Source organism: Cherax quadricarinatus, chromosome 13, assembly GCF_038502225.1.
Source record: "Cherax quadricarinatus isolate ZL_2023a chromosome 13, ASM3850222v1, whole genome shotgun sequence".
Classification (NCBI taxonomy): domain Eukaryota; kingdom Metazoa; phylum Arthropoda; class Malacostraca; order Decapoda; family Parastacidae; genus Cherax; species Cherax quadricarinatus.
The window spans coordinates 6,830,024-6,848,826 of NC_091304.1; the positions used below are offsets into that span (position 1 = coordinate 6,830,024).

The window sequence follows — 18,803 nt, forward strand, 5'->3', positions numbered from 1 at the left end:
TGTACACTGAGAGGGATGACTCAGGTACTGTACACTGAGAGGGATGACTCAGGTACTGTACACTGAGAGGGATGACTCAGGTACTGTACACTGAGAGGGATGACTCAGGTACTGTACACTGAGAGGGGATGACTCAGGTACTGTACACTGAGAGGATGACTCAGGTACTGTACACTGAGAGGGGATGACTCAGGTACTGTACACCTGGAGAGGGATGACTCAGGTACTGTACACTGAGAGGGATGACTCAGGTACTGTACACTGAGAGGGATGACTCAGGTACTGTACACTGAGAGGGATGACTCAGGTACTGTACACTGAGAGGGATGACTCAGGTACTGTACACTGAGAGGGATGACTCAGGTACTGTACACTGAGAGGGATGACTCAGGTACTGTACACTGAGAGGGATGACTCAGGTACTGTACACTGAGAGGGGATGACTCAGGTACTGTACACTGAGAGGGATGACTCAGGTACTGTACACTGAGGAGATGACTCAGGTACTGTACACTGAGAGGGATGACTCAGGTACTGTACACTGGGGAGGGATGACTCAGGTACTGTACACTGAGAGGGATGACTCAGGTACTGTACACTGAGAGGGATGACTCAGGTACTGTACACTGAGAGGGATGACTCAGGTACTGTACACTGAGAGGGATGACTCAGGTACTGTACACTGAGAGGGATGACTCAGGTACTGTACACTGAGAGGGATGACTCAGGTACTGTACACTGAGAGGGATGACTCAGGTACTGTACACTGAGAGGGATGACTCAGGTACTGTACACTGAGAGGGATGACTCAGGTACTGTACACTGAGAGGGATGACTCAGGTACTGTACACTGAGAGGGATGACTCAGGTACTGTACACTTAGAATTGATCATCTATCGAGATTTATCCACTTCAAATTGACTTTGATTCCTATAACAAAACCTATGTTATTACTTGCAATGTTTGGTTAATTACTGTGATAATGACTCTTGTTGTCCATTGGTATAAGAAACATATTGCTTTGCAGCTAGTGACGCTCAGGTGTGGTCATATATATATATATATATATATATATATATATATATATATATATATATATATATATATATATATATATATATATATATATATATATATATATATATATATATATATATATATATATAATATATATATCCATCTATATATCAATCTATCTACCTATCTATCTATCTATCTATCTATCTATCTATCTGTGTCTGTCTGTCTCCCTCTCTCTCTCTCTCTCTCTCTCTCTCTCTCTCGTAAACGCTTAACACCGCCACTCTATACAGCTCAGTAATCTTTTCCGGATATTACTCGTGAAATGTGAAGATGAAGTTTCAATCAGAAATAGAGACAGGGAGCAGGGGGGGAGGGAGGTAGTGAGGGAGGGAAGGAGGGAGATAGTGAGGGAGGGAAGGAGGGAGGGAGTGAGGGAGGGAAGGAGGAAGGTAGTGATGGAGGGAAGGAGGGAGGTAGTGTTGGAGGGAAGGAGGGAGGTAGTGAGGGGAGGGAAGGGAGGGAGGGAGTGAGGGGAGGGAAGGAGGGAGGTAGTGAGGGAGGGAAGGAGGGAGGTAGTGATGGAGGGAAGGAGGGAGGTAGTGAGGGAGGGAAGGAGGGAGGTAGTGAGGGAGGGAAGGAGGGAGGGTAAGGAGGGAGGAGTGAGGTAGTGAGGGGAGGGAAGAGGAGGCAGTGATGGAGGGAAGGGAGGAGGTAGTGAGGAGGGAAGGAGGGAGGTAGTGAGGGAGGGAAGGAGGGAGGTAGTGAGGGAGGGAAGGAGGGAGGTAGTGAGGGAGGGAAGGAGGGAGGTAGTGAGGGAGGGATGGAGGAGGTAGTGAGGAGGGAAGGAGAGAGGTAGTGAGGGGAGGAAGGAGGGAGGTAGTGAGGAGGGAAGGAGGGGAGTGGTGAGGGAGGAAGGAGGGAGGTAGGAGGGAGGGATGGAGGGAGGTAGTGATGGAGGGAAGGAGGGAGGTAGTGAGGGGAGGGAAGGAGGGGAGGAGGGTAGTGAGGGGAGGGAAGGAGGGAGGTAGTGAGGAGGGAAGGGAAGAGGTAGTGGGGAGGGAAGGAGGGGAAGGAGGTGAGGTAGAAGGGGAAGGAGGGAGGTAGTAGAGGAGGGAAGGAGGGAGGTAGTGAGGAAGGGAAGGAGGAGGTAGTGAGGGAGGGAAGGAGGGAGGTAGTGGGGAGGGGAGGAAGGGAGGAGGTAATGACGGAGGGAAGGAGGGAGGTAGCGAGGGAAGGAAGGAGGGAGGTAGTGAGATAGTGAGGGAGGGAAGGAGGGAGGTAGTGAGGGAGGGAAGGTGGGAGGTAGTGAGGGAGGGAAGGAGGGAGGTAGTAAGGGAAGGAGAAGGAGTTGGGAAGGCAGTGAAAGATCACGAGTCTGCAAGATTCATACATGGTATTTGAGATCTGGAGAAGTATTTCGTCTGAAGCTGTGTGTTGGAAAGAGAGAGAGAGAGAGAGTTAGAGAGAGAGAGAGAGAGGAGAGAGAGAGAGAGAGAGAGAGAGGAGAGAGAGAGAGAGGAGAGAGAGAGAGAGAGAGAGGAGAGAGAGAGAGAGAGAGAGAGAGAGAGAGAGAGAGAGAGAGAGAAAGAGAGAGAGAGAGAGAGAGAGAGAGAGAATCTACAGTTGAACTGTTAAACCTCACTACTATATGATGTATCTAAGATCAGCTGTGTAGTAGCACTGGACATTGCTGTCGCTTTCGTCCGTATAAAGCACCAGAGACTCTTAGTAAAACTACAAGCTCATGGAGTCTTCTGTTTTACACTACATTTTGGTGACTACTTTAATAATACGTCTCTTATAGTAGTTCTTAATGGAGCAGAGCCAGTGTTCCACAAGGTAGTGATATGTTACGTCATGGAATATCTTCTTCAGTATCTTACTTCAACTCATCACAGATCCGCATGACTTTGCTCTGACATTTACTTAACAAGGAAGATGCCTACCGTTATCAGACATATTAACCACCAGCCTACAGTTTTATCAAGCTGATGAGAACCATCCATGGAAGAATGCATGTACGTCTGAGAAAGCACATATGCTGGTCTCTAGACAGCATGATGTTGATATCAGAAGCTGTGATAATAATGACTGGAAGAGGGATGAGGTGGAATCCTAGGCGAGAAATTTGATTTCAGAATGCCTATAAAGAATCACGAGGTAAATCTTGCAAGCAAGGCAGCCAAGAGGTTTATAGCACTAAGACGCATCTCGTAACTGTTTGACAGCAGAGGCTGCAAAGCTTGTCTGCCATTCGTCTCATCTGAGACTTCTGGACAGCACAGAGAACCGTACAAGGCGACTTATCACTCGTCTGGATACAGTTTCGTTAGAGCTATCTTTTCAGTAGAACCTGCACCATCAGAGAGACGTAGGTGGCCTTACTTATACGTTCAGACTGAATGTTATCACAGTACCACACTTTTATTCCACAAAACGGGCAGCTCCTCCCTAATGAACATCACTACGTCTACGATCATTCCTAGAATGACTCGTGTTTGAATATATTCTACGGCATTCAAACATTAATCTTTGACCCACAGCTGGCTACGTTTTTTATCCTCTTCCCTATTTGTACGTTTCATAAATATAATGTTACTATTTTAACGCTCTATGTAACTAAATCAATAAATCAAGTTTTGGTTGAGAAGAAAACTCAAAATTTCGCCATTGATTTATTACTAACAATACGTGTATATTTTAAATCAGCTTCTCAATTTTGTGGATTGTTGCACTTTCAATCTTGAAAGTCATCCATACATTACCGGAAGGAATTAAATATTTATATTTTATAATATAAAGAATATTTCAATTCTATATATACGTAAGCCCATTTGATACATAAAGCCATTAATGGTCCTAATATGTCAACCATTTCACACGTATATAACGTTAGGGAAGGCCATTAAATGAGCTTCTGTAGCAAACTAGTGTATTTATTGCAGAAATATTGTGCTACAATAAGATACACTTAAATATCTATTACGCCACACTTAAATAGCTCTTACGCCACAAGACGGGCAGTCACAGGCACAATAATGTGAGAGTTGTCGGAGGACATCACTCAATCAGCAATCAGTCACTCGGCGCCTCATTCTCTCATATTTTATCATGACAAACAAGATAGTGGAGGGGAGTTCTAACTTTAACTCGCGCGAGATAATTAGAATAATGTAGCAAATGAGAATAATTGTTGAATTTTAAAGACAGTTTTTGATTCCAACTCTTGACTCCAGCTCTTGGCTCCAGATCTTGGTTCCAGATCTTAGCTCCAGCTCCTGGCTACAGCTCTTGGTTCAAGCTCTTGCTTCAGGGTCTTGATTAAAGCTCTTGGTTCCAAAATACATGAAAAGGAATTCGAGATAGAAGACAGAGGAAGGGAGAGAGAGAGAACGAGATGGAGATAGAGAGAGAGAGAGAAAACAAAAGGGAAAGAAAGACGGAGGTGAGGAGAGGGTACAAAAAAAAAAAACGGAGGGGGAAGGGAAAGAGGTAGGGAGAGAGAAAAGGAACATAATGTTAACAGAAAAAGCCGTCGTAAACCAGAAACCTTAAGACGTGACCAGCATAACTTAGCTGCCTCTCTCTCCCTCATCTCTCTCTCTCTCTCTCTCTCTCTCTCTCTCTCTCTCTCTCTCTCTCTCTCTCTCTCTCTCTCTCTCTCTCTCTCTCTCTCTCTCTCTCTCTCTCTCTCTCTCTCTCTCTCTCTATCTCTCTTCGTCTTTAGTTAAACTACAAGCTCTATATTACTACCTATGTGCGTGTGTGTGTGCGCTTGCTAGCGTGAGCATCGTACCATAATACTGTCGTGACCGTCTCTAACCAGCCTTAACAGGGCTGTTCAAGACCGTAAACAGATGCGATGTTAAAGAGTAGATCAAACGGGAGGTTAAACAGATCAAACAGACGTTAAAAAAGTGAGAAGGTCTTTTAATCTCAGGAAACGGTTCGGCAGACTGAGCCAAACTGAATGGAGAAGCAAAAATGGCTGGTAAAATGACCGTGATCCTCTGAAGAGGACCTCCATGCGCACGAGGGAGGCTCTTAATTTTAATAATATAATCAATATGGGCTCTACTAACACACCATTCTGGCCTCCACTCACACCATTATGGGCTTCACTCACACACCATTCTAGGGTCCACTCACCATTCTGAGCTCCACTCTCACACCATTCTGAGCTCCACTCACACACCATTCTGGGCCCCACTCACACCATTGTGGGCTCCACTCACACCATTCTAGGCTCTACTCACACACCATTCTGGGCTCCATTCACACACCATTCTGCCCTCCACTCACATCATTGTGGGCTTCACTCACACACCATTCTGGGCTCCACTCACACAATTCAGTTTTGCACTTACACAATTCTGGGCTCCACTCACAACATTCTGGGCTCCACTCACACTCCATCTTGGGTTCCACACAAACAATTCTGGGTTCCACACACACCATTCAGAGTTCCACTCACACATCATTCTGTGCTCCACATACTCTCCCATATGCTCCCACGCTCTTTTACACTCACACTCACATTCTCTCACACTCTCCCACACTCTCCCACCAGGGTAGCAGGTGCTCACAAGCGTCATCTTGTGAGAGTTACTGCAGTTGTCTTCACAGGCCTCCGTGTTTGTTGCTCTTGCTGCAGCTGTTAGTGTATTTGTCGTTGTTGCTGTTTGTTGGCGTTCTTGCCGTTATTCTTGTCGGTGGTAGTGCTGTTGCTCTCGATTGAGCTGTTGCTGTTAATATTGATTCTTCTGCTGCTGATGCTATTGACGTTGATGATGTTGATGCAGCTCATGTTGATGATGTTGATGCTGCTGCTGCTAATGCTGCTGTTGTTGATGTTGCCGATGTTATTGATGTAGCTGCTGCTGTTGATGTTGCTGCTGTTGATGCTGCTAGTATTGATATTGTTGATGCTGCTGCTGCTGCTGCTAATGCTGCTGCAGTTGCTGCTACTGTTGTTGATGCTGCTGCTGTTGATACTGCTGCTGTTGATGCTGCTGCTGTTGATGCTGCTGCTGTTGTTGCTGCTGCTGCTGTCGATGCTGTTGATGCTGCTGCTGTTGCTGCTGCTGCTGTTGATGCTGTTGATGCAGCTGCTGTTGATGCTGCTGCTGCTCTTTCTGCTGCTGCTGTTGTTGCTGCTGCTGTTGCTGCTGCTGCTGTTGATGCTGCTGCTCTTGCTGCTGAAGGAGTGTGACCGGGAGGGGGGAGGGAGGAGATAATTGCGCTAAATCACTAGCGACCGGTCAATCAATGGGATTTGTTCGGCCCGGCTGTACTAGTGAAGGAAGCCAGCGACTGCAGTCTGCAATTGTCTTGTTGCAAAAGACGTGCCGGGTGTTGCTTTTACCCGCCTCTGGAAATTACGGGAAGTTGGCTATTTTTTTTTTTTTTGAGTGTGTGTGTGTGTGTGTGTGTGTGTGTGTGTTTCTGACTATGGTAGTTTTTTTATGTTACCGTTTGTCAAAGGCACTTGTCGATAGACACTTAGCCTCTTTTTGCGTGTCAAGTGTATGTGTGCATGTGTGTGTGTGTGTATGTGTGTGTGTGTGTGTGTGTGTGTGTGTGTGTGTGTGTGTGTGTGTGTTTTTGGGTGTGTGTGTACTCACCTAGTTGTTGTGCTCACCTAGTTGAGGTTGCGGGGGTCGAGTCCGAGCTCCTGGCCCCGCCTCTTCACTGATCGCTACTAGGTCACTCTCCCTGAGCCGTGAGCTTTATCATACCTCTGCTTAAAGCTATGTATGGATCCTGCCTCCACTACATCGCTTCCCAAACTATTCCACTTACTGACTACTCTGTGGCGGAAGAAATACTTCCTAACATCCCTGTGATTCATCTGTGTCTTCAGCTTCCAACTATGTCCCCTTGTTACTGTGTGTGTGTGTGTGTGTGTGTGTGTGTGTGTGTGTACTCACCTATTTGTACTCACCTATTTGTGGTTGCAGGGGTCGAGTCTTAGCTCCTGGCCCCGCCTCTTCACCGGTTGCTACTGGGCCCTCTCTCTCTCCCCGCTCCATGAGCTTTATCAAATCTAGTCTTAAAACTGTGTATGGTTCCTGCCTCCACTACGTCATTTTCTAGGCTATTCCACTGCCTTACAACTCTATGACTGAAGAAATACTTCCTAATATCTCTCTGACTCATTTGTGTCTTCAACTTCCAATTGTGGCCTCTTGTTTCTGTGTCCCCTCCCTGGAACATCCTGTCTTTGTCCACCTTGTCTATTCCACGCAGTATTTTATATGTCGTTATCATGTCTCCCCTGACCCTCCTGTCCTCCAGTGTCGTCAGGCCGATTTCCCTTAATCTTTCTTCATAGGACATTCCCCTTAGCTCTGGAACTAACCTTGTCGCAAACCTTTGTACTTTCTCTAGTTTCTTGACGTGCTTTATCAAGTGCGGGTTCCAAACAGGTGCTGCATACTCCAGTATGGGCCTGACATACACGGTGTACAGTGTCTTGAACGATTCCTTACTAAGGTATCGGAATACTGTTCTCAGGTTTGCCACTCGCCCATATGCTGCAGCAGTTATCTGATTGATGTGTGCTTCCGGAGACATGCTCGGTGTTATACTCACCCCAAGATCTTTCTCCTTGAGTGAGGTTTGCAGTCTTTGGCCACCTAGCCTATACTCTGTCTGTGGTCTTCTGTGCCCTTCCCCTATCTTCATGACTTTGCATTTGGCAGGATTAAATTCGAGAAGCCATTTGCTGGACCAGGTGTCCAGTCTGTCCAGGTCTCTTTGAAGTCCTGCCTGGTCCTCATCTGATTTAATTCTCCTCATTAACTTCACATCATCTGCAAACAGGGACACTTCTGAGTCTAACCCTTCCATCATGTCGTTCACATATACCAAAAATAGCACTGGTCCTAGGACCGACCCCTGTGAGTCCCCGCTCGTCACAGGTGCCCACTGTGATACATCATTACGTACCATGGCTCGTTGTTGCCTCCCTGTCAGGTATTCTCTGATCCATTGCAGTGCCCTTCCTGTTATATGCGCCTGATGCTCTAGCTTCTGCACTAATCTCTTGTGAGGAACTGTGTCAAAGGCCTTCTTGCAGTCCAAGAAGATGCAATCAACCCACCCCTCTCTATCGTGTCTTACTTCTGTTATTTTATCATAAAACTCCAGAAGGTTTGTGACACAGGATTTGCCTTCCATGAATCCGTACTGGTTGGCATTTATACTCTTGTTCCGTTCCAGGTGCTCCACCACTCTCCTCCTGATAATCTTCTCCATAACTTTGCATACTATACACGTCAATGACACAGGTCTATAGTTTAGTGCCTCTTTTCTGTCTCCTTTTTTAAAAATGGGAACTACATTTGCCGTCTTCCATACCTCAGGTAGTTGCCCAGTTTCCAGGGACGTGTTGAAGATTGTGATAAGTGGCACGCACAACATATCTGCTCCCTCTCTAAGGACTCACGGGGAGATGTTGTCCGGTCCCATTGCCTTTGAGGTATCGATGTCCCTTAGCAGTTTCTTCACCTCCTCCTCATCTGTATGTATGTCGTCCAACACTTGTTGGTGTATTCCTTGCTGGTGTCCCCATCTGGTCTGTCCCCCCAGAGGCCTTCCTGTCTCTACTGTAAATATTTCCTTAAATCTCGTGTTGAGCTCCTCACATACCTCTTGATCGTTTCTTGTGAGTTCTCCACCTTCTTTCCTCAGCCTTATCACCTGGTCCTTGACTGTTGTCTTCCTCCTAATGTGGCTATACAGCAGTTTCGGGTCAGATATGACTTTCGATGCTATGTCGTTTTCATACTGTTGCTGGGCCTCCCTCCTTATCTGTGCATACTCGTTTCTGGCTCTTCTACTAATCTCCTTGTTTTCCTGGGTCCTATACCTCCTGTACCTTTTCCATTCTCTGTTGCACTTAGTTTTTGCCTCTCTACACCTTCGGGTAAACGAAGGACTCGTTTTGGTCTTCCTATTATTTCTGTTTCCCTTGGAAACAAACCTTTCCTCTGCCTCCTTGCACTTTGTTGCCACATATTCCATCAGGTCGTTTATTGATTTTCCTACCATTTCTCTGTCCCACTGAACCTCCTGCAGGAAGTTTCTCATACCTGTGTAGTCCCCCCTTTTATAGTTTGTCCTGTCCCCTTCAGTTCCTGTTACCTTCTCCACTTGTAACTCTACTATATAATCAAAGCTCAGAACCACGTGATCGCTAGCTCCAATGGGCCTCTCGTAAGTGATGTCCTCAATGTCTGAACTGCTCAGGGTGAACACAGTCTTGCTGGCTCATCCTCCCCTCTCTCTCTGGCAGTTTCCCTGACATGTTGATGCATGAGGTTTTCAAGTACCACATCCATCATCTTGGCTCTCCATGTTTCGGGACCCCCATGTGGCTCCAGGTTTTCCTAGTGGTTGAAATCGCCCATTACCAGTAACTTTGCTCTGCTCGAGTGAGCTCTTCTTGCCACCTCAGCCAGTGTGTCCACCATCACCCTGTTGTTTTCTTCGTACTTCTCTCTTGGCCTCCTGCAGTTCTGTGGTGGGTTATACATCACTCCAATGACTACTTTATGTTCTCCGGACTGAATTGTACCTACAATGTAGTCTCTTTCTCCAATCATGTCCATGCCTTCCATTTCCTCAAATCCCCATCGGTGTTTTATGAGCAGTGCAACCACTCCTTCCCCTCTACTCCTTCTATCTTTCCTCAGGATCTGATATCCCGTTGGGAAGATTGTGTCTGTTATTGTCTCAGCGAGTTTTGTTTCTGTGACTGCTATGATGTCTGGGGATTTCTCACTGATTCTTTCGTTCCACTCCTCATGTTTATTCGTTATTCCATCCGCGTTTGTGTACCAAACTCTCAGTTTCTTTTCTATCATTGTGGTCATGCAAGAATATTGGGGTTGGGGGAGCGAGAGCCTTGGTGGGGGCCTATATGGGGCTGTGGTGTAGGTGGGGTTTGTGATGATGGGGGTGGGGTCAGAATGTCCATAAGGGACAGCTGTTGGGGTGAGGTTTGTGATATGGGGGTTGGTGGCAGAGGGAACAGTGAGTGGGTTTATAGTATAGGTTGCTCAGTTGCGTTGGGAATGTCGCAGTTGGAGTCTTTTGATGGGAGATTCTGTGGGGTGTGTTTGCCCTTCCTCCTGTGTCTGGGTCCTGCTCATCTTCGTCATTGCCTCTCGTTCCTCCTTGCGTCTCTGTACCCTCTCTTTCAGTGTAGTCCTTTCTTCTTGTGTTCTGTCGCGGTCGAGGTATACTCTGTGTGTGTGTGTGTGTGTGTGTGTGTGTGTGTGTGTGTGTGTGTGTGTGTGTGTGTGTGTGTGTGTGTGTGTGTGTGTGTGTGTGTGTGTGTGTGTGTGTGTGTGTGTATGTATGTGTGTGCGTGTGTATGTGTGTATGTGTTAGTTACCATTTTGTCCTAGGCACATGTCGATTAGACACTAGGCCTGTAGTATATGCATGTGTGTATGCGTGTGCGTGTGTGTGTGTGTGTGTGTGTGTGTGTGTGTGTGTGTGTATTTGTGTGCATTTGTGTGTGTATTTGTGTGTGTGTGTGTGTGTGTGCGTATGTGTGTGTGTGTGTGTGTGTGTGTGTTCGTGTGTGTGCGTGTGTGTGTGTTATGTGTATGTGTGTGTGTGTGTGTGTGTGTGTGTGTGTGTGTGTGTGTATGTGTGTGTGTGTGTGTGTGTGTGTCTGTCTGTCTGTCTGTCGTGCGATTTTGGCTTAAATAACAACGCTCTTCTTGCCGAATAAGGCAAGTGAAAATTTGTGTATGCAATAATTTCACAAAAATCATTCTGAACCTATCGAAAAAAATATATTTCATTGTGTTTGTGTATTATTAAATTATTTTAAACTTATCTAAAGTATATTTAGTTGGATTAGGCTAAATTAAATTGTTCTTGTTATAATAAGGTTAGGTAAGTTTTCTAAGATTCTTTTGATACAAAATTATTAATTTTTACATTAACATAAATGAAAAAATATTTTTAAACGTATAAGAGAAAAATTTAGGAAGGACTTAATTTTTAAATGAGTTTTGGCTAATTGACCAATTTTACCCATTCTGCACGACACACACACACACGCATATATATATATATATATATATATATATATATATATATATATATATATATATATATATATATATATATATGTATATATATATATATATATATATATATATATATATATATATATATATATATATATATATATATATATATATATATATATATATATATATATATATATGTATGTATATTGGAGCCGAAAAAAAATAAAATTGGGTAGTCTATGTGAGAGAATAAGAGAATAGAAGAGTGAGCAAAGGAAATGGATAAAGGAGGATGAGGATGGGGGAAGCAATGAAGATAGAAGGATAGAGGAAGAACAGCTGCAAAAAAAAAATCGAAGGATTTTAAGAGATACTAATAGGGGAAAAACTAGGGTAGAATAAATGAACAAAAGTATAACAGCATAACAAAAGAACAGGTGAGCAAAAGCAGAATAAGTGAACTAGAGGAGAACAGAGGAACTAAACGGGGGAACTATAGGAAAACAGGGGGGGGGAATGGATAACAGGTGAACCAGAAGAAAACAAGCGAACTGGAGGAAAACAAGTGAACTAGAGAGGAGAACAGGTGAACTGGAGGAGAAGAAGAGGTGAAATATAGAGTAACAGGAAATCGTATTTCGCTGCATTAAAGATTTATTTAATTCGCAATAAAATGTGAGATTCAATCTTGTGACTTTTTCTCTGGGGAGGGGGGAGGGAGGGGGAGGGGGCAGGGGGTTTGGTTAGGGGGGAGGGAGAGGGGAGACGAGGACGAGAACAGTGTAATGGTGTAAGTCAGGGTCACAGTCGAAGACGGGAGCGGTGTAGTGGTGTAAGTCAGGGTCACAGTCGAGGACGGGAGCGGTGTAGTGGTGTAAGTCAGGGTCACAGTCGAGGACGGGAGCGGTGTAGTGGTGTAAGTCAGGGTCACAGTCGAGGACGGGAGCGGTGTAGTGGTGTAAGTCAGGGTCACAGTCGAGGATGAGAACAGTGTAGCCAGTACTGTGAGAGCCGCGGTGGACCCCCGCCAGACAATGCCAATAATACGTGACAGTATTGGTAACAGTATCGACGTATGGATCCCACTCTCCAGGACGCTCACTAAATGACACGTGAAGAGCTTACACAAGCACACACATGCTTCTGATAGGGATACATGACACATTACCGACCTTCACCAGCACACAATGGTTCTAATAGGGATTCATGACACATGAGCCACCTACAGCAGTAAACACATGGCTCTGAGGTGCTGGTTGGGATACATGACACAATAGAACACATACACCAGCACATTCGCTACTGAGGTGCTGAGTGATAGGCAGACATGACTGTCAAATGTATTTATATAAAAACTGTGAACATTTAAATATTTCACCTTACAGTCCAGCAAGTCAGCACAAACAACAACTCACATCGATAACATCTATAGAAGTTAGACATGAAATATTCGAATGTTAGCTGCGATTATTATTATTATTATTATTATTATTATTATTATTATTATTATTATTATTATTATTATTATTATCAAAAAGTAACGCTAAACCTACAAGGGTCATACAATGCGGTAGCAAGTGCAACTGCAGAAATGCATCGTGGTCTAGTCAGAGGAGCTGACAGACCCTTCAGCACCTACATGTTTACTCTGTCATCCCAAATTGTTTTATATGTCAGAAAACGTGATGATAAGTCACAGAGAGACCAACATGGTATGTTGAGGGAGGACAGGAGCGAGATGTTGCCTGGTGCACTCGCTACCTGATTCACTCACTCACTAAATCCACACATACAGACAAAAGATGGGGCAATCTGAACTTAATGGATTAATATTTGTTCAGCAACTGTACCAGGAAGATCAGTTGACAATGAGGCAACTGAGTCAATAATAGTAATAGCGAATAGTGGTATAATTAGAGAACTGTGATAGTCATGGTAGAACCACTGGTATACACGCCTCTCTGAGTGGCAGTAGAGCAACATGAGTAATTCAAGCTAGTAACAGCACTCATTAAGTTGAAATAGTTGTAACCCCTAAATCTTTCATCTACTTCCATCTCTCCTGCAAATTCCAAGTATTTTTTCCAATATGGTATGGTACATTTTCCCACCATTTTTCATGGCGGCTGTGGTCAGAGGGAGTGGAGGATGGGAAGAGAGCCTTCTACTCTTCTGTCCTTGACTAAAATACCTAGATAATACACGGTAGTCTTTCCAAGTAAAAACAATACAGGAAATAAATTGATATCACCGACAATGTAACCATAATTTTAAAACACTATTTTCAGAAGGAAAAGTTATATGTTCGTATCCCACAGGATAATTCTTAACTCATAAATATCAGTCAATAAAATTTCAGGCTGTGAAAATATCATAATGAAAAGAAAACATGAAATGTCACTTGTAATTCTCTGCTTCCGACGCCTCTCTCTTGTCTCCTGTCTTCTCTCTCTCTCTTTCTCTCTCTCTCAGCCTATTTCGTATTCTCATTTACTTCTCTCCTTCACGTATCTTCCTAACCTCACTCCCTATACATAGTGTCTTCCCTCCTTCCTTTTACCTCTTTCCTCCCTCTTTTTCCCCTTTTCCCGTCTACATTATTGTTATTATTATTATTATTATTATTATTATTATTATTATTATTATTATTATTATTATTATTATTATTATTATTGTTATTATTATTATTATTTTATTATTATCATTTTATTATTATTATTATTATTATTATTATTATTATTATTATTATTATTATTATTATTATTATTATTATTATTATTATTATTATTATTATTATTATTGTTATTATTATATTATTATTATGATTACATGCAGCGTCAAAGTAGTGTGGGTCACTGAGAACAAGTGGTGTAGGCTTGATCCTCCGTGTGTAGTAGCGAGAGAGACACTGTACTGTGGCTGGCAGCAGTCAAATCCTTTTACCTCGCAGCTGTCAATAACCCTCAGAGGGATTACCAACTGACAGCTGTAAGCGAAAACTGGTGGCACTTGTCTGTCAGGTTCAACCCCCTCCACTTCCCTCCACTCCCACTCTCCATAAAGTGCCTGGCACCCAATGGCACTCGTCAGCGAAAAACAAAGCAGAAAAGATGGAGCGAGTGTGTGTGTGTGTGTGTGTGTGTATGTGTGTGTGTGTGTGTGTGTGTGTGTGTGTGTGTGTGTGTGTGTGTGTGTGTGTGTGTGTGTTTGTGTGTGTGTGTGTGTGTAAGTGTGTGTGTGTGTGTGTGTATGTGTATGTGTGTGTGTGTGTGTGTGTGTGTGTGTGCGTGTGTGTGAGGTGGCAAGTTTAAATTAGTTGGAGGTAGAGCCTGGCACTACTTGGCACTACCTGGCACTAGTTATAACAGGTGGACATGATTGCAAACTACCGTAATAACCTCTTGTTATCGGATTATATCCTTCAGGTGGGAGAGGAGGATTGATGCCTTGATGCCGGCGAAGGGCTCTTAATCCAGGGAACTGGAGACAGCCTTCGCATTCCAGGGATCAAATTTTTCTCCCTTCCATTTCCCAGGCTCTGGGCGGCCCCATCGCATTTCCCACTTTTCCTCGTAAGTCTAATAATAATTAACGATATAAAATGAACTGAGACGAATATGAGAAATATTGAAGTGTATTTAAACATGAATAAAGAGTATATGATTGGTCTTGACCCATTGAGTTTCACTTAGGCTATGCGAAAGAACAAATTATAAGGGTACTAATTAGCTTTAAATTACTGTAATTGAGCTGCAACTAGCTAAGACGTTGCATCGAGCTGAAATGTGCACGTGCAAATAATGACCATTAAACTTAGTTAATGAGACAAACTTCGATAAAACCTTTTAAAAGGAAAGAGGACAATGTAATTAATGGAGTTGGTGTTTAAAAGTAATCCAGAAACATGGACACGACTACACAGCTGAGACTTAACGACAACAAACATTTTACCAAAAACTGTTCAGGTTACTAGTGATTTTCCTGTCCCACATTTAAGTACAGTCTAATATCGTATCGACTGGTTGTCGGTAAATAGTCAAAGGGAAATGGCCAGACGGATTCCAAATAACTACGCGTTACAACAGTGCTATGCAGACGAGCATCTCTGAACGCACAACACGTCAAGTCTTGAAGTTAATGGGATACAACCGCAGAAGACCACACCGGGTTCCACTCCTGTCAGCTAAGAACAGGAAACTGAGGCTACAGTGGGCACCGTTTCCCTAGAATTGGCAGTTGAAGATTGGAAAAAACGTCCCCTGTTCTGACGAATCGTGATTTCTGCTGTAACATGTTCCCTGAGTAACTTACATCTTTCCTCTTTCCTTCATCTATTATAAGAAGAATTTGGGTACATGAAGTTGTTATATGATAAAGAAATCATTGCTCTTTCTCTCACTTTCTCTTTCTCTCTAATACTAACTTTTTCTCTCGTGTGTTTCATGTTATTGTCTTATTAAAATTTGGGTCAAATCCCGGTCCAATATTGTAAAATTACCATCAAGTTGTTTATGAAGCAATTATTCCTGCATTGTTTCTAATATTATTCAAAGCAATGTAAATGGTTATTGCTTCATTTTTTATTCTTTGGAAGATAAGATCGTCGTATAATCACTCTGGGATATATCACTCCTTTTAAAGTGTAACTTTGGTGGCAAAATTAGGAACTGGTAATGTTCAAAGAAATACGAGCAATTTTTATTTTCCTCTTCAGACCGGGGATTCGATCCGTCACTTGAGTGATGAGAATCGCGCCTCTTAGCACTGAGCTTCGAATGCTGGTATACAAATATTAGTTAGAGCTTCTATTTAAGCATGATTACACCTTTCTTCCTAACATTCACCTTATCTCCTTCCATCTTGTGCAGTTCCTTGTTCGTTCCCTCGCTCTTTCACTGCCTTACCATCCCTCAGTGGCAGTGATTCTCAACGTTTCCTCCATCATAACCTCTCTCGGCTTGATGTATTTCTCCATTTACCCCCTCCCATACAAAAAAATTATCCCCACCATAAAGGGACAGAAAAATAAGAATGTCAGATAAAATAAATTATTCAGGTTTAGCACAAAAATAGCACACAAATATTTACCCCTTGCCATGTAATTTTTTACCTCCAAGGGGTAAATTTACCCCTGGCTGAGAGTCACTGACTTAAAGAATGATCACAGGGACAGGGACTAGGCAACGATGGAATGGTCAAAGGACTTTTTTTAATACTATTAACCTCGAGACACATTACTGGTTTGGCTATTTTTACTTCCTAATAATGTATGTAGAGTTGTAGTACCATCCATGACATTATCCAGAATGTATGTCAGGAAAAACTGACGTCCCTGAGAAGCAGCAAAGTGTCTAGATGTAATACTTAAATGCTATTTAATATTTCAAGCAGGAGGAATGTCCAGTTATTTGCAAATTAATTAATGAGTGACAGGTGAGAGTTAGCACGGGGTGGAGGAAGCGACAAATGAATAAATTAAAAAAAATGAGAAAACCGATAGTCAGATGGTGTGAGTTGCAGGTGTACAGAAGGAATAACGTAGGTAAAAACCTATGGTTGGTGGTGAGGGGTTGGATGACGCTGATCCACCTGGATCTACTTTAACTGATCCCTGACTACATCCTCGCCTTTCCGAATTTTGTTTTGGGATTAATGTGGGTAATGGAGATTTTGTTACTGCTGTTGTTGCTATAAACTAAAAACACGCTGTAGCTTTTTCCACATTCTTCTCCTACGTTCTTTCGCCCTGTTGTCTCTACTGCAAATCGTCAATAAACTGATGCAGAGGGAAACCCAAGACTGTGACTGATGTCTGACCACTTGCTGGCATCTCCTTGGTTAGTATCTGGGTTAGTGAAGGAATATTTGGTAGAGAAGTGAGTGAACCGGTTAGTGTTTTTGCTGCTGTTGTTCAACCCCAGTGAAACTGTGACGCCTTTTCCGCCTTCACTTTCCCATCCATGAATTTATATAATCTGCACATCCTCTTTTAAACACGCAGAGAAAATATAATAGGTCATTACTGATCTTCGAATGCTTACCGGCCTTCCCTCATTTAATGTGGTGGTAAATGAATGAATAATAGAGAGAGAGAGAGAGAGATAGAGAGAGAGGAGGGGGAAACTTTTTTCTGCTTCTCTTCTTCCAATAAAACACACAGTTACCTTCTCCTCCTCTTTCCTTTCCATAGTCTCCAGACTATGTTTCAACTATATTCCCTCTGTATGATTAAGCAGAGGAAATATCCCAGGTTAATACTGATCTTCCAATGCTTGCTGACCCTACCTCAGGAAAGTCTCATGTTAAATAGAGAAATGCTGAGCAGAGAGAAATGAGAAGACTAGCAGTTTTCCTGCTTCTGTCCAACCCAAAAAAAAAAAACCTTTCTTTTTCTCCCCATCATTTCTCTCCCTTTCATAGGCCCCAGACACGGAGTTACTTCTGTTGCACCTTGTATTTATAACTAAGGAGAGGAAACAGCATAGGCAACTCCTGTTTCTTATGCTGCTGGCCTCCTGGAACATAACAGTGGCTGGAAAGGTAACGAACACGCTGCGCTTACACACTGATCTGGGTTCCATCCTAGGATGAGTGAAAATGCTGGGCTTGTTTCCTATCTTATGCTGCCCCTGAGCTCATCTCACAGGAGTAAGAAAGGAAGTCAGCATTAGCTAATCTGCGATAGCCTCTTTCAGGAAAAAAGATTAAAAACCATCAGTTTGTTATCCTGGGTTACTAACTCGCTCATTTAATAATCCTAACTTAATATTCTTCTTCTCTCATTTGTTCCCCGCGTAATTTGTTCTTTTCTTCCGTCAGAACCTTGTCCAGTATTGTAAAATTACCCATTAAGTTTCTTAAGTAGTAATTATATTTTCAGTGTTTTTGTGTTCATAACAATGGTTATGTTCTATTTTTTTTTTTTTGGAAAAGATATATCATCGTATATTCACTCTGAGATTTACCATTCCTTTTAAAATGTAACTCTGAGGGTAAAACTGGGAACTGGTAATGAGGAAAGTAAAAGGAACAATTATTTTTTTTCTTTTTTGCTTTTCAGTCAGGGGTTTCGATGACGGGACTTCAGTGGTGAGAGGCGCGACTCTCACCACCGGGCTACGACTCTCACCACTGGGCTACGACTCTCACCACTGGGCTACGACTCTCACCACTGGGCTACGACTCTCACCACTGGGCTACGACTCTCACCACTGGGCTACGACTCTCACCACTGGGCTACGACTCTCACCACTGGGCTACGACTATACTTCAAAGCTTCTGTTTCAGAAATAATAATAATAAGTTCATGAGAAGTGACATACATTTATATTTCATGATTGGGGAGTGTTCAGTAACATGCAGATTAGTTAATGATTGGCAAGTGAGATCTAGCAGTTATAAGAAGTGACAGATTCATGAATTGAGAAAACTGAAATCCAGATGGCGTGAGTTGTAGGCGGTGAGAAGGTTGGTTGACTCTCACCGACTGTCACTGATCTCACTCAGACTACCTGAGGGCCTTTTCCCTATTTTGTCTCAGGATTAATATAGGTAATGGTGTTTTTGCTACTGCTGCTGCTGCTGCTGCTGCTGCGGTTTTAACCCAAAGCCACGGCGGCAATATAAACACAAATGCAGTATAATGTGATCCTTTATTGACTACGTTTCGCCCACACAGTGGGCTTTTTCAAGTCACAAACAGAACTACCTGGGGTGGAAGGAACG

At 43.2% G+C, this 18,803-nt stretch overlaps 1 protein-coding gene and 1 long non-coding RNA gene across 8 annotated transcripts in view; one reads left to right on the forward strand and one right to left on the reverse strand.

The window, feature by feature from the left end:
- LOC138852628 (uncharacterized) overlaps positions 1–18,703 on the forward strand; it is a 137,726-nt gene extending 119,023 nt beyond the window's left edge. The window contains exons 2-3 of the long non-coding RNA XR_011391922.1: positions 14,504–14,650; positions 18,139–18,703. This is a non-coding gene — a long non-coding RNA (uncharacterized lncRNA). The remainder of the gene's footprint in view (positions 1–14,503; positions 14,651–18,138) is intronic.
- The window catches only part of LOC128688501 (uncharacterized), a 784,466-nt gene that overhangs the window by 705,594 nt on the left and 60,069 nt on the right, over positions 1–18,803 (reverse strand). The gene's annotated exons all lie outside the window — the stretch shown is intronic.